Below are 23,170 nucleotides of genomic sequence, written 5' to 3'. Positions count from 1 at the left end.
TTTCATTGACAAAAACCACAACAAATATAAACATACATAGCATAACTTATCACAGTAAAATGGCTCAGGAATAACATACAGCCAGGCTGTATGCTGGCTAGGCCTATTGCAATAGCAAAGAAACATTTTAATAGCCCTACTACTACTATAGAAAAAGGCACAGCAATAACATACAGACTACAGTAATACACTAGGCCTGCTACTGCCGTATAGATAAATGGCACAGCAACAGACTATGTAGGCCTACAATTACTGTATAGAGAAATGGTACAAATAACATACAAAGGAATTAATATTACTGTAAATGGTACAATAATAAGGAATCAGAAAGATGCATGTTTATTAAAGACAACATCAAATCAGTCTTTGTCACGTTTTACTTAAAAGCCACTTTGCTTTTACCCGCCTTATTGTCTCATCCTGAAGATGGGAAGTAAAGCCAAATTGTGACATGCATAGAAATGAATAACAACATGGTGAAGAGTAAAGATAGGTTGGTGATGGTAGTCACTTGAGATCATAATACGTGCTGTACTTTAGCTGACAAATTATACTGGTACCATAATTAAGTACAATAACAATGTAATGTATACAAATAAAAGTAATGCTGGTATATTTTCTATTCTGCTTACCTTAAAATAAATAAAATGTGGTATTGTATCAATATGAATCCAGACAAAAATTGAAATTCCCATGAAACAATATAATATTATAGGCCTAGGCTGTATTTGCTACTGAACAGCTAGGTTCCAAGTTGAAGATAACCTTTTGTGAGGTTCTAACAAGAAAATTCTAAACTGTAGTTATAAAAGGAACAATGACCTAAGCATGTTCTTAATGAAAGACAATGGCAATTAGCAGATGTAGACACTTGAAATCAATCAATGTTGAATATAAGCCTTATTATAGATTTTTGTAATATTTTTTGTCACTAGTGTCAGAACCAAGATGTAGTATATCTTGATTGACCACAAAAGATATTACTTGTTGTTGTATTCATAATTTGATGTCCTCCAATCACATTAAATCATATCCACAATAGTTGCTTGACCTCTCCTTCAGTCGTCTTGCATGTGATATTGAATCAACAGGCAGGGGATGCAAGAAACAAATTGAAGAAAACGCAATTAACTAACATGCTGGGAAGCTGCTTTCTTATTGGATGAAAAATTACCAGATTTGGAAATTTTCTATAGCTTATTGATGTATTATCTTGTTTACCTCAGGAGTGCATGTCATGATGAAGTATGTAGACACATGGGGCTTTTATAGCTCTACACTCTTGTCAATTATCAGTAGACCTTTCAGTAATAAATTTAAATATTGCACTCAAAACAACTTGTACAAAGACTTTGACAACCCTTTTATGTACCTTTAAGTAACATTTGTTGATAAAGATTCCTTTGAATTTGTTGAGAAAATGAAGTAGCTTCAAGGTTGAGGTGCCACTCACAATTCTATACCTATGTTTTATAGAAGTTACTATATAATACACTTGAAATGTTAGTTATCAACTTAATGTTTTTGTATCTTTCATTAATTCACAAGCATAGTAAAAAAGATAGTTAACAGAAAAAAGGTGTTTTTAATGTCATTTGTCATGCAATTTTACAAACACTCTGAAGTATCTTTTTAATATATACAGTATATAATAAACTCAGAACAGTATTTTGAAATAGATAGTTAACACAGAACATGTTACGTTTAAATTTTTTTTCAACAGTACACTGGTATTGATTGAATCCCAAAATGAAAGCAAACATGAGTCTAGTAGTAGTTTCATTTAAGTTACTTTTATTATCAATTTGTATAGTTTTGTAAAATAGGAATGTGTTTACTTTGTCTTTAAATGGCAAAGGCACATAGCCACAATGTTTGTCAATAGAAACAACATACTACAGATATAAGAGCTTGTAACATGGTCCATAAAGATTGTGTTGTTCTTTATGTGGGTGTGTCACAATATATCACTAACCAAATATTGATTGCATAGGTTGATTTTTATTATAGAACTAATCCGGGTCAAGGCATAGCAGCAAAGGTAAATAATGACACAGCAACACGATGCTGCAACGACTAGTGAGCCAGCCAACAACTTAGAACCACGATGCTGCAACGATTGGTGAGCCTGCCAACAACTTGGAACCACGATGCTGCAACGATTGGTGAGCCTGCCAACAACTTAGAACCAGGCAGTTAGCATTCGACTTTAGGCTGTGTTTATACAACACCCTAAATTTGAACACATTTTTAATTTTTAGCGTGTTGCACGGGCCGAGGTTAACCCCACAAAAACCTTGCAGTTATACATTAAATCGTAATACCGTGTTATACCATAGTTCATAATTCTAAGTTGTACTCGCATGCATTATGAATTAAATTAGTTTATTAAGGATTTTAATAAAACGGATGATTTCGTTTAAAATTTAGTTTATTCAGTTATTGATTTTTTAAATCTGCTTTTGAAATTTAAAAAAAAATGTTTTAGAATTAGGATAAAACTATGCTACATTTTGCCAAATTATGCCAACATTAATTAGCGTTAATGTTATTGTTAAGTGCTAAATCAATTAAAATATGCAAAAAAAGCACAATTATCTACTAGATTTGGTCAACATTTTCACAGCACATACTTATATTTAACGAGAGGTCAAAACAATACCCTGAGGACACTTCCAACACGCCAACAGCAACCGGGAATCCACAACATTTTAGGATTCAGCCAAGTAGCCTTTTTTGCAATTAAAATCTCATTACACGGAATCTCTTCGGTGTTATACAACACACTTCTCGTAGGCGTGTTGAATAATGCGTGTAATAGCGTGTTGTATAAACGCGCCCTTAGAACGAAGCAGTTAGCAGTCAACTTAGAATGAACCAGTTAGCATTTGACTTATAGAACGAAGCAGTTAGCAATCGACTTACCTCATCAACCTCCATAAACCATTATCTTTTTTCTTGCCATCAGAAAATGTTACTAATAATGTTAACTGGGTTTAGTAAGAGAGTATTAAATTTCTTTGCATGTATGGGTAAAGTACAGATCACTGAAATGTATAGTCTACAGTACAATTTCTCTGTTTGTACCACTATGATGTTATGTTAGCAATCTTGTATTGCACTGATCTATTGTCTTAAGATTTAACAAGACCAAGCAAAACAAATAAAGCAATTCACTCATTGTAAAACAAATAAAAGAAATTGTCTAACTGAATGTGCCTTTCTATAGTTGATGACATCATGATTATCTTTGAGACTTCTCTTTGTATTACTTATAATAGCGATCAATTAATCCATTGATTATTAGTACAGTTACGCAACAACAACAAACAGATGCTTTCATGAGTAGTTGAGTCATCACAAATTCTAGGCCTCAATGTGACCTGTCCTACTACTACAGTAATATCCACAGTTTAACACAGATTCTGTTTTCATTTTGCTACTACAAGTTCAGTAGAAACTGATCATCAAGGCTTAGTAAAATATGATACTCAATAACTATTACCAACATTCTATACAATACAGGTAACAGAGTTTAGACTGAAGCAGACTAGAAAGGAAAAACCAATTTTAAAATGTAGACATGTCTCTTCCCAATTTAAAATTGTAAATGAAATAAAAATGAGCTGTCTGATCGAAAATGATTGTTCTTATTCATTGATAATAATTTCACAGGGATAACAACTGATGCTGCTGTCATTTTTTTCTTCAAACTTTATGTGACAAAAAAATGTGATATGCCCATATATGGACATCATGATGTCATATCACTACCATATTAGGGAATATTACTCCCATATTTGGGCACGTCACACTTTTTTTGTCAAACTAGTTTGTTTAATGATCAAAATACAGAAAGTCTGTCAAGACGTTGCCAGGCATCATTGTTTGTTCTATTTGTGCTTGTACTGAGTGAGCTCTGAACATGTGAGGCACTATGCATTCCCCATGGAATAGTTGATCTATTTTATTTACACTACTGGGATTACTGTTCCATTTTCATATGTAATCTAAAAACACAAAATCGACAGAGATGGAATGATTATTAAGTCTAAAAATCAATGTACAAATTTCAAGGTTTATTTCATTAATCACAGAATCTATAGTTTAAGCAACGCAGCTGGTTGGGTTTACTAATCAATACATAGGTACAAGACTGTAAGCAGGGATTGGGGTGCCTTTTAAAAAACTAGTCCAGCAGTGGAAGTGGCAATACTATAGACCAGATAAATAACATAGCTTATGACAAATTTTACTCTGTATATCGTGGCTAGGGGCTTGTCTACAATTGTTGTTTCTTACATGAGTGTGTCGACCAAATATTGATTGCAACTAGGTTGATTTTCATTATAGAACTAACGGGACAAGGCATAGCAGCAAAGTACTATAGTATGCTATAACTTACTAATTCCCATTTTCACACTAACAAACTAACTTTCATAAACATTATGTAAGAAGCATTTTTGCTATTAAATCCATCAAACTGAAGATGATAAGTGTGTAATTATTTGACCTTTGTTTGATTGCAAGCCAATGTTTTCAGAAAAAAAATGACGGAAATGAGTATTTTGAATTAATCACAAAATATATGAGTGCGAATTTCAATTTCCCTTTTGGCTTTGGCAGATATTATTTTTATAACAAACAAAATAATTTTTCACACAACTCAGCTCACAAACTTCATATGCTATAGTTGCATTGTGGGAAATTTGTTCATGAAGTGATAATCAAATCATAATTGTTGATTCTCAAATTAAATTCTAACCTAGTACAGTCTTAATGTGAAACTGCTGGTTAATCCTAATTCTTAGAAGATTCAATAAAGTTCAGACTTAGGTTTGCATGGTAGGGCAATCAAACCATGATATTACTGACTAAATATTACGCCTTTCACAGCTTCAACGTTGGATTTTACAATTGGTATTACCCGAAGAAACAATATACATACTGATCATATGTTTACAAATGAATTAGAATTAAGAATTGAAAAATATTTTTAGAACATCCCTGTAATTTAAGTCCAACTAATTGAAGCAAATCCCTGAAGATGAGGATTTCCGACAACTAAGCTTTTCAGTACTGCTTCAGTTATAAAGAACAAAAGCCTTATTTCAAATTCAAAGCTTTTATGAAATTATATTATAAACAAGATTCCATTCATTTGTGCTAATCTAAATCAACAGAGTACGAATATGAACAAAAACGACAACTATAAATTCTGAAATGTAATTTACATTGTAATAAATCATCTTTTGACAATTAATAATGAAAAGGAATTATTTTTGTATTGAATTCTTTTTTTGCTTACTTAGGGAACAAACATGGAACAATAATACATTTTAAAAGGAAACTGCTCAAGCAAAAATAATGCAAACACTGTATATTTAATGTATGTTGAAATGCAACAGCTATTGAAAGAAACAAATGTCAAAGGTTAACTTTTCAAAAATTCGACAGAAGAAACAGAAACTCTCACAAAACCAGTTTCAAAACAAAGATTTTTGTTGCCACAGAAACTAAATTCTGGACAGAAAATGAATCTTGGACCGACCTTACAATAGTAGGTTGCTCAGTTTTGGGAGACTTTGTAATTTCATTCAAGTGATTTAATATCTTCTCTGCTCTAAAATGATGATTCCCAACTTTGAAAAAAACTATACAGAATTAACAATTTGAAAAGAAGATGATGTCATCTTGTAGTATTATCATAATCATTATGCTAACTCATTAAATCAACTATTTATGTCTCTTCAAACTATCAGAAAAGGTCTCATAACATTATCTAAAATATTCATAAGAAGCATCTTCAAACAGAATCCCTTAAAACGGCCAGTATTCCGGAATTTTAAAAGGCCGGTCACGTTTCATTTCATTTGCATAATATTAATTCCTATTTTATTCATTAGTGTTGTAGTAGTTTGGAAACTAAGAAAAATGTCATGTTGAATACCAAACGATTCACTGAATTATTTTTTGTTTTATTTGACAGAAAAATGCAAGAAAACTCCAACCTTAAGCTCTATCTACACTATACAACAAGTTTGACAAAAAAGTTTGATGTGCTCAAATATGGTAGTCATATGCCCAAATATGTATAGTAAAATGACATCATCATGTCCAATGGGCACGTCACATACAGTTTGATGTGTGGACAGAGCTCTAGTAGAATCTCTGAACGTAATACTTACAATATGCATACATTCTGTGTAAATGGATAATGATTAAAAATAGATTGGAAAATAAAATAGAAGTTATTTAACTTTTTTCAAATAAATACAGTGGATAATACTATTTTGAATCATGACTTCCTCTTAGTATTTGGTGTTTATCTTTCTTGAACTAATTGAATTATCTATTTAGATAAGATAGAAGATAAAGGTGCAATTTGGTTGCACGTGATGAATATTGCGAGTTTTTCTTTTCCTTTTTTTCCAACCAAGTTAACGGAATAAAGGTAACACCCTACCAAGCCAACAACAAAAATTTAAATTAAACACTGCCACATCATCACTTCCTGATATTCAAGCACATTGAAGATGATCCCTAATGCAAGCGCTATGGCAACATAATTTTCAAATCAGGGATCATAAATATAATGTCAAGAGAACTTGTTTTTTTTAATAAATGAACAAAACGGTGAATTAAAATTATAAATTTATGGATACTTCGCAAAACTTTATCAAAAAGATTATCTTTACATTTGTTCCATTAAATTTACAAAGGTGGTTGTGGAATATATAGAAATTAATTAAATTTAATAATTTACAGCATTATTACATTTAAATAATAATATCAAAATTAATTATGAAAATCTATTTAATAAAAGCGAAGAAAAATAGATTTTCAAATGAATATATCAATTCATTTTTAAAAGCATGAGTAACAATAAATTAGTCCTATCATACTAATATTACTGTATACAGGGTGTGGCATATGTAGTTAGCAGTACTATATAGTCAACTTGAATATTACTGTATACAGGGTGTGGCATATGTACTATATAGTTAGCCTATCACTCATAGAGTCATACATAATTGATTTATATAGATTTAATTTTACCAAGTTGAAATTATCAATACCAGTTACTAACAAAATATCAGTAACTGTACAATTCAATATTCAATTACTGTAAACAGCGTAATATAATCATTTTTAATTTATCTTTAATTTATCAAACAACCTAATATTATAATCATATAAGAATTGAAACACAATTTCTACAGAATATAAAACCATAAAAAACATTTTTATGGCCGAACAACTCTGAATTAGTAACTACAAAATCTAAAAATCTTATAAGTTATAATTATCACAAATCATAAATAAACCGAACATTATAAACTAATTATGTTTTAAAAACAAAAGAATCCCATAATTACTCACATTCAAACACTTTGCAGATGATCCCTAACATTAGCTTTATCCTACAGCAAGGGACCAGCAGAGTGTATACAATATGGCAGCTATGCTGTTGCTGGAATGAACAAGTCTACAAACGAGCACCGTACAACCTCGGGACAAAATAGACTCTGCTCAACAGATTTCATAAAGCCTTGCTAAACAATATTTACTCAGTCAGAGAAGGGTTACATAAGCCAGCACTAACCAAGGCTGCTGCGGTGACTACATTAATGTAACCCAACATTGGTACTGACATGGTGTCACCATCATTAATATTACTAACCTACAACATTAATGTGCCATACATTAAATGTACATTTTAAAGTCTATAAAACACAAGCATAGAAATCTGAAATAAACACATGTCATAGAAATATGAAATAAACTTTTGTGCCTATATACACGTTTGACAATGATTAGTGCCTAGTTTTGTAATGTATGGATTTTAGGGTAAACTTGTTAAATATGTCAATAGGGAGGTTTCGCAATCTTACGAATACGATAACGAAAACGGATACGTCATACATTTGTGAAACTTTTGAGCTGATCCCCATCTCATATTCATAAAGCGTATTCGTGTTGACGAATATCACCAGTCATATTCGTAACTACAAAACGAGTATAGTTTTTGATCTATTTTGCACATTTTGCATTTGAATCAGGAATGATACATGATTATAATATAATTATAGATTTATTGAAAGTAATTTACTAAAGTAATTTACTAAAATGCCAAGTCAATTTTGATAAATAGCAGTTTTTAAAGTCCTCACTCGCCTTGATGTTACGCTAGGCCTAGGCAGCCAAGCACCAAGCAACACGCACCTGCGCTTCGCTCAAATTTACCGCAGTCATATTTTGGACGCGCCTCAATATTTCGTTGCCATGCGAAACAGATTTTTACTGGCTTACGAAAACAAATACGTGTGCGTGACGTATCCGTTTTCGTTATCGTATTCGTAAGATTGCGAAACCTCTCTATTGTCAGTTAAATAACCTTTAGTTTCCGCAAACAATTCACCCTAAATTTAGGAGTGAATTTATTTTTCTCTGGATTGCTTTGTCTAGTTCTCTTCAATCTATATTTTTTTACACAAAGTTTATTGTATTATTATACATGTTCCATTATCACATTTTCTGTCTACAATTAGCTAAAATAAAAAATTACTTAAGACAAAAAATAAGAGAGGAAATGTGAACTGAACTACTAAGTGGTTGCCGTACAAGAAAAATAAAACAAAAATATTACAAATAAAGTTTAAAAAGCCTAAAATCAATGTTACCTTTAAATCTGGATATGTATCGACTGTCCCTTTAAACAACCTGAATCTAGTAACTAACAACAACTGTTCCTTTAAAAGAGATTACAAAATATCTAGCAGCAGATTTATTGGCAGCGTTCCAAATATGACCTGTTGGAATATATTACCAAATACTTTTATGCATAAAATATTACGATTAGGATTGTGAAAAGAAAATGCCCATGGGAAACCAAGCCTTTCCAATCCTGTTTATAAATGCAACGAAAACAATGCCTTAACAATAATGGCACCGTCGTTCACTATATTGTCACATAAAAAATCTATACAATATCTAAAGTATGTTTTAAAAAACATGTCAATCGCATGTTTTACAAAACATGTCAATCGCATGGTTTATGTTTATAAAGCTGTTTTAGTGCATTAAAGGTACAGTATATGATTTATTGTATTGGGTGTTACTGTACTACTTCAAAGAAAACAGTGTTTTCAGCAACATTGATTGCTCTATAGTTTGGTCTTTTTCCACCACAAATTTCATAATTCAGAATTGTACACATAATTCACTGTACATTGTTCAGTCACTAAAGACCAGAAGATAACCTCTCATTCTGACTCCTCAAATTCTAATCACTAAAACTATTATTCCAGGCTCTTTGATTTCATTTTTCAACAATTTCAGTTGGGAGACAGGGCGGGGTCGAGGGGAAGAGGGTTAAGCCGGAGGGAGAGGGTGGTGTGGAAGGGTGTCTGTGTGGTTAGAGAAAGTTCTTCATTTTCTTTTAAATGAACAATGTACCTATACTTGTTTTTCAATCCAACATTGAATCTACTTGGGAGAGGGCCCCTTAACCTGTCAACTGTATCCACACTAAATCTTATCATGGTAAATATTACATGGACTTTGACACAAGAACACTAATGATCTGATCATAAATCTTAATACATAGGGCAGAATTTTATAAGAGGAAAAAACAGCTGCAGCCGCTAAAGAAGCTTTTTGCTGCTTTCAAGCTTTTGTACTGCTGCAAAGAATACATGAGTCACCATTGGTTAGTCAATACAGCAGCAGTATACTCAGCTTTCAGGGACCATCTCAACAAAACCATACCATCAGAAAATTTGATTCATGCACAAATAATATTTGGAAATTAATAATAATCAGCAAAACATTATTTCCCAATCTACACATTTGGAAGACTCACAAATGAAGATACAAAACAATTTAATGAAATATGATAAAAATACAACCTAAAGAATACACAAATTGCACAACATAGTCTTCTAAGTACGAGTACTGTTTAATTTAAAAATCTAAAATAATATCAAAAATATAATTGGATAAACCCAAATCACTACTACCAAACACAGAAATTATAAAAATAAACATGAGATCCCTGTGTGAATGTCACATGGTCATATTTGATCAATAATCCACATAAAATCATGATGAAATTAAAAGCTGTCATCACAGGCAATATATTGTTTCACAAAGTAATTGTACTTTAATTTATGACACATCATCTAACTACAAAAACTAATCATTAGCAAAATATTTGTTGTTTTTGTATCTTGGGAAAAAAATGAAAATGGAATAGCAACCAATCATCCAGAAAATACTACACATAGCAGATGTGTAGAATGAGATGAGACAAACTATGTCATTTAATTATTCATATTTCACTCATAGTTTGGGATTATGTTTTAAAGTTATTCTACTGCAGTTACGACATTTTGTTAAACTTGCAATTACAAGATAATACACTATTCATTGCAGTGACTGCCTAATAAACTTCTAAATTTGAAACAAAATATTACATTATGAGATAAAGAAAACGTAGTTGCTGCAGTAACTGCAGTAGAATAATTTCAACATGATCCCTTATATTCCTTTATCTGAATGTAAATAAAGTATGGAAGCTTTACTGATGGTAAATATGACAAATGATAACAATTATAAAGATAAAGCTTTAGATACTAAAAGTAAAAAAACAAAGCAAATGATCAAAGGTTTAGTTTACACTGTACACAACCACAAGACCATCAAAGCAAATAAACCAAATTTCAACTCCATTATGAGTCAATACAAAAACATGGTTTCTAAGCAACTAATAAAAAATTATCAAAACATCCTTAAACGTTGATTATTCAGTAGAAAATAACAATATGGCAACATGGCTACAAAATCAGCCTAGCAAATTACTACAAGATAATAGTATTGAGTGTAACCTTTATATTGCTTCTTACAAATGTCAAAACTAGCTAATAATATTCTTTTGTATAGCGCCTAACCAAAATAAATTTTCTCTAAAGCGCTACGACCACAAGGCTTGAACTGACCACAAGGCTTGAACTAGGTAGAAATTACGTCATTTTATATGCTATTCAAAAGAGATGGGTTTTCAGTAACTACATGAAGATGTCAAACAGTCAATGTATGTATGTTTGCTGGTTGTAAATTACACTGTATAGTTTTTTTTTAACTTTTTTAGTGTAGTAAAGGTACAGGTAGGCCTTATCTGCAAAGCTGTAAATTCAACTTTTCCTAGAATTAATTAATCTAAAAATGATAAATAAAGTAATAAGAAATTAAACTATTTTCTCCAAAATGAAAGCTGTCAATGGGTTTAATAAAATGGGTTATAAAGAGCAATTCATCAAGTTGAAGTTTAAGTAATTACTTCAGGATACTCAACGTTCGTAATCTAAGCAACTTTAATCATTCTTCTTCATTCATCTTTTTTTTAATAAAAAAAATGTAGCAATTGTTGTAATGACTTATTATGGTGTATTATACAGTCAATATTCTTCTTTTCCTGCATTGGCTAAAACTTTCAAGCAAACCAGTACTTTTTGGTACAAGCCTACAACCGTTTCTTCCCACCCAAATGCATAATACAAAAGCTTAAACCAGAGACAGTGATTTGATGACGCTTAATCTACAACTGACATGAGAATACCATGTGATACTAGTTACTTTATTCTAAAGTACACACAACCTTTTACTAATTGCAATGAAATAAATGATATTCAAACTTGTTCTGAGTCTTCATCTAATGATGCTGGCTTTGTCTGTATCAAGGGAATATCTTTGTTCTCAATGGCGATAACTTTGAGCAGCTAATAGCCATTTATTTGCCTTTGTCTATGTTCATTTGTGTCGCATATTTCACCGTCTTCTTAAAAACTATTTTGAATATTCTATCCTCATTAATATATTCCTCCGATAACAAAAAAAAAGGAATGTTAACACTACAGTATACATACATAACAGCTTGATTTTCTATGGCTATTCTTTATCCTCCATGGAAAAGGACTAAAAAATCATGTCAAAACTATTCTACTGCTGCAGTAACTGCATTGTTTTACTGCAGTAAGCAGTGTGTCTGACTACAAAAACCTAAATAATTGCATTTAACAGGTAAATAAGAAAACAAAACTGAATTTATATTAAAATGTTTTCTCTCCTTCCAATGAGTCACAATTTTATTTTCTGTTATTTTGAAAATAAAACCTTTTTTTTATCTTGAAAGATGTTGTGTATTGAACACAACAAAGAGCGACAGTTTTTGAAGGACAAATGAAATGTGAAAATCGAACCTCATTAACTTCTAATGGTTCGACAACGATGATTGCAACAACAGAATGAAATCCTTGCACAAAATCTACTCAAAAATATTGTTTATAATTTTAACTGATTAAAGAAATGAGCAACCTTGACAATACTTGTAAATAACAACAACAATAGTAAATAAAAAGGGGGTCTTTATTCAATGTGTGTATGTCTGGTCTTAGAGAAATTACTGAAAATTATTAATTGTAATTTTTATTAATACTAGACATTAAATATTAAGTAGATGTTAAGATGCTTGGCTACAAATTAAAATACAGTAAATTGAAAGAATGACACAAATTTCAGACAACATTCAGTCAGTGCATACAATTGTTTGTTCTTTCACAATAATTACAAACAAGATTCCAAATCTGTAACAATTAATTAAATGACCAAAACCAGGAAGTTCCTTCACAAATTATTTCATAGATCGTAAAGTGTATTGCAAGTTCAGACTTAGGTATTTGTGTGGATTTCTTTATACTGCAAGTCAATCAATGATTATTATATACTATGTATTCATATCCGTATGGTAATAAAGAAAGGTAGCCTCTGTTAAACAACTGTATGTTGCCAATTAAAACGAGAACCAGGTGCTCACGATATCATTACAATCCACGAATGAAAACAAGGTATTCTCTGATATTGCTTCACGCTGTATTATTATTATTCTAAAGTTCCTGTTGACATCATGTGATACTCAAGTACAGTATTGACAACATTGATTATTCTCAGTGGTGGCAGAAATAGATAAATTATTCCAGTTCTATAACTAAAACAATGTAAAGAACAAACTCAATATGACAAACTTAGATGGCAGCTGGTACTCGTTTTGTAGTAGGACGTTTTTTTAAACATATTCCTTTGGTTATTAATACAACATTATTCATACGATTACTTTGCACTATTCACAATACATACTGATTTCTTTTATTTTTATCCGCTTGAAAACAGAATCATGTGTTAAGCTCTGTCTACATTATCAAATAATATTTGACAAAAAAATGTTATGTGACCATATATAGACACAATAATGTTAAATCACTACCATATTTGGGCATACATATCACTACCTTTTGAATCACACTTTCTTTGTCAAACTAGTTTTATAGTGTAGACAGCTTTTAGATATTAGAACCAAATTTTAATGAGAACAATGTTGTTTTATAGATTGGTTTTATATCTTGAAAATTGATCAAATTTTCCCCCTGGATGCGACAAGATTATCAAATTGGCGTCATCGTATTTAAGCATATGCTAAAATAAACAAGTAGCCATGACAATGACAATAATGGCATTGATAATCTACCATACACCATACAAATAGAATAATCAGCAGAGATTAAATTAATCATATATGTTGTAATCACTGATGGAACTAGGAACTAGTGATAACAAAGTAGTCAATCAATTCTATATAAACATAATCATACTTGTTTTAAAAATATCATTGCTAGATACAAACGACACAAAAGAATTTTTAAATATCATTTTTAAAGATAAAACATAAAAATATTCAGTAGAATAGACTGGCAGAAATGGCGAAGCCAAGGGTATTTAGCTCCAAGTTTAAGCAAGCATGTTTATTTTTTACAAAGACACATTTTTAGGAATCATGTAAACATGCAGCAATTACTGCAGTAACTATAGTCCATTTGTAAAGCTGTTTATGCAAATTATTTAGCCTTATTTGGGTAATCATCACACATACAGTGTCACCATTTCATTGAAGTGACTGCCTGGCCTTATAAACAAGGGGAAAAAATATAAAATACTTACCTCCTAAAAGGTATTTACCAACTCTTTATTAAAAGATCCACATAAATTTACAGTCCTGTAAAACAAAAATGGTATAAAAAATTAGTAAAAAACTAGTAGTACCGTAATGCACTAACGTTGGATTCAGACCAAAATAAATAAAAATGAAATTATAACGGATAATAACAAACAGTCATATAGTACAGAAAGGACCAACCATGGGTTTGGCAGATAAATAGGGGCTAAGAGGTACACACATACTGTACTGTACATTGTATAATTGTAGCATCAAAATGGTTGCCAGGATATTTCAAGAATTCAAAGATACTGAGTGAGAGCAAAATCATAAATGTGGTCATTAGTAAGACATATGGAAACAGTACAATTAACTAGACTACAAGACAAATGAGATATGGTATACAATACACCCACTCACAATTAAATTCATAAACTATTTGGAATACTTACAATAATAATAATTAAAAGTTAAGAAAGTATTTTATGACTTTTGAAACAAAGGTATTTGCATAATGTACGCAACAGAACATAAACATAATATTTGTTTGCGATATAACAGATTTTTTTCATAATTGATAATAATTAAAAACAGACAATTACTAAATATTATCATAAAAAGATACAAGAGACATTGATGTTAACTTTGTGATCTTAGAAAGTTGAATAAAGTATGGCAGGTTTTTAAACCAAAATATTAAAGTAGAAATGGATGTTGATTATGATGACAAAATGATGAATACAATAATTACAGACAAACAGACCAACCAAGTGTAGTGAAAATAAAATGATGAAAATCACACACAAACCAAGAGAGTTACCGGTTCCGCCATCCTATCATTTCTCCCTAAGCGGAAAAGTGTAATGGAAATAGTAATACTGTGATAGTCGGCAGATACCAAACATATTATACAGTTAGCTACTACTCAACATGTACATGTTGTTTATATAACTTTACATTTCAACAGGTTAATCAAAATAGAAAATTAGCTTCTGGCAAAAATGCATTAACTCTCAATATTGCTTTCACTTATCAACAGCTAACAAAAAATGGAACGCATCGCAAAAAGGAAAAAATAATCACTTAAAAATAATCAGACTCGCTGAAACACTAAAAACAATTAAGATTAAATTTTAGAAATCTATAAAATATGTAACATACATTTTCGCGTACACTGATCGTGGTAGAGTACACAGCAACGCATCCACAAGTTTTAAGTTAAATATAAAAGTATATTTATTCTTACAACAGGTATTTACAGAACTTTATATTATGACAATAATAATTGCCTTCTGTAACTTATATGATTTTGTATACAGTACACATTACTAAGAAGTTTTTATTTTTACAGAAAAATTTAATTTAAAAAATTCTCATAAACAGAAACAAATATAAACACAAACAAAACTTATAACAGTACTTTAGGTCACATATCACAGTACAACAAGTACTGTACTTATCAAACAAAGAGTATGAAAAATATATTTATTGTTAATTTTAATAAAACAATGTAGTGTAATCATATTTGGAAGGAAACTGTTGTTTGGACAAGGCAATCGAAATCCAATTTGGAAGGAAGGCTATATTGATGGAATATTTATTACAATTTAATGTATATATTTGCATCCGGCTTCTGACGCCAAATCTAGATTAAATTGCTCTCCTTTAAATGACAAAAATCATAATTTTGAACGCAAATAATGATAGAAAAATGCTAAATTAATAACACCAGGCATTCTGTATTTTTCCATATTTTAAAATAAACCGTCAGTAATTCAAAATGTGGCTAAGGTACAGTATGCTTGGTAAAGATGACAATCAAAAAGCCTTACTGAAATGCTGATTAATGTAACAATGTTATATTAAGCCCGTTTTTTTTTGCTGCATATCTTTTTGTTAATCCAACCAACTTTCTACAAGAAATTAATACAATATTTTGCCGATACAACTGATACATATTAACTGCCCTACTTTGCTATGCATCAACTGCAATACAGGGATCATCTCATATCAAATACTTCTTTTGACATGGCAATCGTATACCGTACCCAACATACACTTAAATTACAAACATTCAACTTCACCCTGATTTTAAGAAGAAAGAAATTTTGATTTTATTTAAATATGTTGCAAATTCATTCATTTTGGCTACTACAGGTATAGCATATCACTGCAATTGGGTAGAGACGAAGAATAGTCACTCCCAATGCTTCCATACAACCTTTTGGACAGGCCACTCCCAATGCTCGTTTTTACTAGTTTTTTGGAGAGTGAGAGTTTGGAAAACATTACAATTTATTAGCTTTAAATTATTAATTCTTTCTTTCAGTCAAAGAACACACAGATTGGTACCAATTTAGACTCAAACAATTCTGCTGGTATTACTATTTCTATACAGTATTTTGTGTATTCACAACTAAAATACACACAAATTTGTATAATTTAAACAAGATACTATACATAAATGTCTAAAATTCTAGGAAAAGTTCTGTGTTTTTTTTTTTATTTCATATTTGTTATTAAAGAATTGATAATCATGCTCCTATAAATATTAATAACCAAAATTCTCAAATGACATTTGCAATTACAGACATGATTAATGATATCATTACATTTGAAGATTAAATGATTTTTTTGCATGCATGAAACATGATATTTAAAATATCCCATATGATTTGAGATAAAATTGAAGATTAATGAATTGAAATAAAAAGTGGATTAAAGAAGAGTTCTAAGTAATCAAATGGTGGGTCTTGGGATACTGATCAACATTAACATCCAACATGTGCAAAAAGGTAAGGCCTTTAAAAAAACACATGTTTAACTATGTAAATTACAGTTGGAGAGGTACATTCTGCATGAATTAAGGCTACTGTAGGTTAAGCGTAAGATATTCTATGGCAGAGTGAAGGTCCCAAAATAATCAGGATATCTTCCCATGCATATCTCCACACTGTATTATCTGCGAAATCAAATCAATTCTATAAGTAAGTCAATGTATCAAGATTTTATTGTTGAAAATTTTTCAAATGCAATGGATTTTTTAGTTGAAACTTTAAAAGTAGATTGTATTCTAAACATAATCTCAAGATAAAGTAAAGTACAGTACCATACAAACAAGAGGTCATAGTTTAGCAAGAGGTCATAGTTCAGCAATCTACACTAAGGTATTCTAGTTTGATAAATGCACTTAAATCATAACCAGAGTTGATTATATTAAAGCACTGAATCTATACAGCATATGGTTGTTAGTGTAAATTCAATATAACTAACAATGCAAGGCCTTGTGTACAATAAGCCCTGCGAGCTTTCAACTGAAGCATGGCCGTGATGACAATGCAAATATTGATATTAGACTCTGAAGAGAGGGAGAGAGATCTTTCAAAAATGATGGTAGCTTAAAGCAACTATGACGACAACGTCAGAACACTCTCATTCATCAACTACAATTATTAGACCAAATAAATTGATGCATTGCTAATCATTCTTGATGCTTTTAGAACATAAAAAAATATGATCTAATTTGGTTTCTTGACGTAATTTACATTTTTGGATAGTACAATTATAATCAGTCGATCTAGTTTCAGCTAATCGTTTTATACTTGTCTCACTCTCACTCAGCGTTCAAGATATTCATCGTTGTTCTAGTTCTAGTTCATATTTTTGTTCAGATCTAAAAAAACATCGCTTTTTAATCTGAATCAAATTCCCAAAACTTTCTATGATTAACTCAAAGACTATAAAAAAGGAAATTAAAATGAATACTGTTTGTATGCAAAAAAATTTAAAAAAATAGAACACAGTTATTTATTTGATTATCAATATACAGTAACTGTATGTTTATGACACTTTTATCAGGCCTTACTTTTTCTATTGGTAAACAACATTTAAATGGAACTTAGAAAATGATAAATTTACTGAGAATTTTAAATTTCCCAAGAAACAAAACATTCCATTGTATGGTATACTGTACATTATTGTTTCACACTGAATGAAGTATATGGAGCTTAAATAAACCACATCCTAACATTAATGTAGAGCAAAACCACCTGTTAGAAACATTAAAAATGACAATGTTTTATCAACGTACTTCCTTAATTAAATAATCATGTTTCATATTTGGTCATCATCAGTACTGTACATGGCTATCAATGACTTTCAAAGTGTTCTTCATTTTAGCTTACGGTAGCTGTTAAGTTCCCATTACAGAGTAAATGGTCAATAAGTAAATACCTACTACTAAAGGTAAAGGTGAGAGTCCCGTATTCTCTGAATGTAGGGGAATAAGCTGTTAGGAGCTCATTGTACTAAGCCTCTGCATTATGTGGTAGGGTGGCCAGTTCCTTTCCACGCCGCATTTTTTCTCCCTAGTATTTTCAACCAGGTACTCATACAGCTCTGCTGAGTGGACTGGGAGTTGTCGGGAATTGAACCCGGGTCTATCTGTACGACAGTCAAGTGTCCTAACCACTCGGCTATCCAACCTACTACTACCTACAGTATATTAAAGAATTGAAATGCTGTGTATTTTCCATTATTTCTTATAATACAGTACAGTAGGCAATTTTTTTTAAACACATTTGGGAATTCCAAAGAACTTAATTTTCTTAAAAACCAACTACTGTATCACTGCATCAGTAATTTACCAAATTTGTTTCTAATTAATTTGACACATTAAACTTTTCTTTTTTTGGGAATCACATTTATTATACATTATATAATATGTAGGAACAGCATCATTAGTGACATGATCTGCCAACATCAACTTAGGTAAAACAGAATGTCCTTTATTACAGCGAATGTAGTTTCCAATGATGCCCATATTTCAGTAGGTGCTGTATATTTAAGAGAATGTTTTCGCATCTAAAGCCCTCCCTCTGGAGAGCATGGGCTATTGTTGTCGGTTTATCCAGGAAAGCTAGGCAAGAAATAGAATGTTGGTTTGACAGTTTCAAAAGCTAATTGTACATTTCATTTTTATGGAATTAATGGAATAATCAAAAACCAATTTATCTAGATTATTATACTATAGTTTATACCTGTATAAACAAAATCTAAACAAACATTCTTCATAAAAATCATCATGTTATTGTTTGATATATATACAGAAGTAGAAATCATTAGTTAGTTATTAAGTTTACCGAGTAATTTTTTCACTAGAATAATCACAAACAAATGTCCTTAGTGAAATAAATGAAACCCAGTGTCAATGAACGGTCATCAAGAGACTGCCATTCTAAATGTTATTGGAAAACAAAAACACGATCCAATCGTATCACACACTTGGATGCATTTATGCTCACATTTATTATAGTCCAGTGCTTTGCTATAGCTGTTTAGTTTGCTAGAATAGTAACACATTTCAATGTACAGGATTAATGATATGAAATTGAAAATGTCTTTAATTTGTTTTTCAAAGAATGTGCTTGTTTTTTTTGCATAGAATTTACAAGAAATTGATTTTATTTACCATGAATTTCTTGTAAAAATTTAGAAAAATAAATGGTTTACTAATTATACAGAATGATAATCTCAATAAAAAATTGCTAGAGTATGTAGATTTTAGAAAATAATTTCCATAGTAGGGGTGCAATAGAATTGACAAGGACAAGTAATGTTATAAAATAATTGAAATAAATCTAAACTTTTGTTCGTAAACAATTAATTAAAATAAATAATATTCTATGCTTCTGTCCTTTTTAACTTTATAATAAGATTTTGCCATTATGCCAAAATAATTTATCTATTAATAAAAAAAACCTGGTGTCTTTCACTATGTGAACAACCAACTACCAACAGGATGGAAGTAATACACAAAATCCCATCTTGTGGCTTAGGAAGTGGTACAGTATTGGTAGTTTTTATTTACATTGAAGATACACATTCCAGGTCTTACATATAGACATTCTTCCTGTATTATATTAAATGATTATAAAATGAGTAAATGCAATACAAATTTAGCAGACACTAAACTTTGAATTTAAAATTTGTATAATAATAATATTGATATAATATTTAAAGGAACATTTTTTGGATACAACAAAGTTGACTACAGTATGATAAAATAAAATTAAATACAAAATTTCTTTTAAAAGTTTAGGTTATACTGTATAAAGTTATGGAACGGAAAAACTAATTTAATTTCATAGGTAGGTGTGTCTAATAAAGTAAATATCTTCTTTGATTGACGAGTTGTTTTGAGGTTTCACTGAATGAATAATGGTTTTCCTCCTGACCTATATCATTAAAAAAAACATTTGGATTGCAAATTTTTAGTTTAGCGAAATATATCTTAACAGGTACTTTCCAAGTACCATACCTAGACCTGAAAAATGTCTCCAGGATTATTTCAGTCACCAATAATTTTGGCTGCTGGAAGTGGCATTGCAAATTAACCTAGCTCATTTCCACCACCACATTTGAAATTCTGTTCAACGACAGCTGTGAACGTGTATGCAAAAACGTTATGATCAAAAGTGTATCTATCTCTCTATATAAAAAATACTGAAAATTGATTTTATCATCAACCAATTTCAAACGTTACCAATTTATCTTACTTGCCACTGCCTGGCCTAGAAAGAGGTAATTTATTTTTGTTGAGAAAGTACATTTTTTTACTGGTGGCTCAACTCAACGCATTAGCGTAACCATAGCGGGTACCTTCTTAAAAAAACTTATTGTTAAGGCCATATAAAAAAAAACAACAGTTGATCGTCCCCGCCCGCATGCTTTTTTCAGGCCGCATCAATTTTTATTTTATTTTTTATTTCGATATTTTGTATATAAAACATTGATTTATGTTGTACCTTTGTCGAAAGCTAGGCCTAGCTCTTTCTTTTTTCGTGATCCACAGCCGTCGGGAGCCATCGATACACATCGTCGACTGCGATAAATTTGAGGTCATATTCTTTGATTATAGGTCAGCGCTGATAGAGGTATCACTGCCGTTGAATGTATGAATATTTTGAATTACACTCATCATGGGTATAATATTTTACATAAACGTCTGGATCTAATTAGAATTTTCACAGCCGCTATATGCTCGCTACTCCTTAAAAATGTTGCCGTGAAGCAAAAAACGACTGGATTTGGAGAACGTTTACGATTGCTCCATCGATGCACCACATGTTTTCGGTTCTACCTTGTTTCTATCGCTATATTCTATACATTTGAGTTACAGTATACACTATTAATATTTATAATTATTGGTTCCTTGGTAGGCCTACTTTTTAGTCCTTTTATCAATTGTTACATAATAATTTGATCTAGGATAGTAGGATACTGCTAGACTAAATAGTCTAGTAGATAAACAACATGGTTTTTATTTGTGTTTCGATTCGGACTGCAACAAAAATCGTGAAGCCGGCCCTTGGTATGCGAGAACGGTGTAGTGGACGGCCGACGTACTCTCGCAGACATTTTCTCTGATTTTGCAGGCGGCGAATTCGATCAAGGTGGACCGATAGGAGACCAATACCAAACTACGGAGGTGAGTAATTGTTCGGTAAAAATGTTCATATAGAAGTAACAAAACTGTAGGCTAGCATATTGTCGCAAGAGAGTGTAGAGTTTGCCTATCCATAGAGGGGCGAATCGACCCGGCTGGGTTGAAACTGTCCCATATGGCTAGATGTTTACGGACGTGTTCGGGTACATGACCCACGTCCTGTTTTAAAAATATGTGTGTATGCATTGATATTCCCTCCCTCTTTGGATGTCATATTATCATATTATTGTCATGTTCAGAATTCTTTCAACACAACTGAATTTACCATATATTTACCCCTACTATTTTTCATTCTTTATTCTAGTGTGAAGAATGCTTCAAGTGGCGAGTATGTTATGCAGCACATGTTCTGAAGCGTGACCAAAGGCAGCTCTTGGAACGAGAACTGGACACACTGTCGTATTCATGTGGAACTTGTTTTCAAGACATCCTGGGAGAGGACGATTCTATTGTTTTTGTCAATGACAAAATGACATGTGCCCTGCCTATCGAAGCAGCTTATTACATAACATTCACAGACCCCCTGTGCTTTTATTGTGGAACTGAGCACAATTTATCAATTGAGAACATGAATTATCCACTTTGTAAGGTATCAGGCAAAACACCCAAAAGGAAAATCACTAGAGCATTTGTGCCACAGTAGGCTAATAATATCCAGAAGTTTGATATAAAGTCAAAGTGTACAAAAAGGACTTTTATTGTGACCCCCTGATAAAATAAAAAAAAAGGTGTATTTTAATATTTGCTGTTCTGTATACTTATGTTTGTTTAGACATCTTACAGTACTTACCATATTTATTTGAATTGCGAGGGGTGGGAGTGATTTTTATTCATAGCGGCATGTTTATTCAAGAAAATATGGTAGTGAGTCGCCATCTTGGAAAAATAAAAAATAAAAAATAAAAAGAGCCTCTTCCTTCCTTTTTTTAGAAAACCAGGACGATCAACTGTTGTTTTTTTTTACATGGCCTAATGTTAGCATTTCATGTCGAAATGAACACGAAACATTTTGGGAATTTCCAACACTTATCTTAGTTAGTGGAAAACATTTAATTGTTTTGGCCTTCTAATTCGCGTAGATGAAATGATGGGTTTTTTTTAAACCGACTGACAGTGACAGGGGATACCTAGCAGGCGACAGTCACAAACGCAACCCAGTCACACCACACTTTTGCTGGCTGCCAACAACAACACTCAAGTCAAATCAAAGTCACAACACACAGCTGGCTGTGTCGTCAGAAAACATCGCGATAACTGTTTAAACAAATACAAATTATTACTATATTTGGCCTAGTTTATTCAAAGATAAAAGAACATTCATAAATAGTTGAAAATCATTACTTACCATGAAAGAAAGAAAGCATAACCTAGGCCTAGTATGTAGCCTCGAAATAAAAACATACCAATCAATTTAGATTGGACATGGCGCCCCAGTCGTCAGAAAAAGAACATAGAATTCTATTGGTTGGTTACAAACGTATTGACCTTAATCCCAAATTGTTTTAAAACTGATAATCCTATTGGTTGGTTACCAACGCAGCAGAGAAATATACTTTTAAATTTCAAAATTAAATTGTATAATACACAATACAAATATTGTAAAATATTATCTATCT

At 31.3% G+C, this 23,170-nt stretch overlaps 1 protein-coding gene and 1 pseudogene across 1 annotated transcript in view; one reads left to right on the top strand and one right to left on the bottom strand.

The window, feature by feature from the left end:
* LOC140056007 (uncharacterized) overlaps positions 1-22,976 on the bottom strand; it is a 71,927-nt gene extending 48,951 nt beyond the window's left edge. The window contains exons 1-2 of the mRNA XM_072101203.1: positions 22,900-22,976; positions 14,053-14,107 (exon numbers count right to left, since the gene is read on the bottom strand). The gene's annotated coding sequence lies outside the window, so the exon portion shown is untranslated. The remainder of the gene's footprint in view (positions 1-14,052; positions 14,108-22,899) is intronic.
* LOC140057241 (uncharacterized) lies at positions 21,362-22,510 on the top strand (annotated as a pseudogene).
* Positions 22,977-23,170: the final 194 nt, after the last annotated feature.

Source organism: Antedon mediterranea, chromosome 8 (genome assembly GCF_964355755.1).
Source record: "Antedon mediterranea chromosome 8, ecAntMedi1.1, whole genome shotgun sequence".
Lineage (NCBI taxonomy): Eukaryota > Metazoa > Echinodermata > Crinoidea > Comatulida > Antedonidae > Antedon > Antedon mediterranea.
The sequence above is the reverse complement of the archived record's forward strand: the minus strand, read 5'-3'. Positions and strand labels throughout refer to the sequence as shown.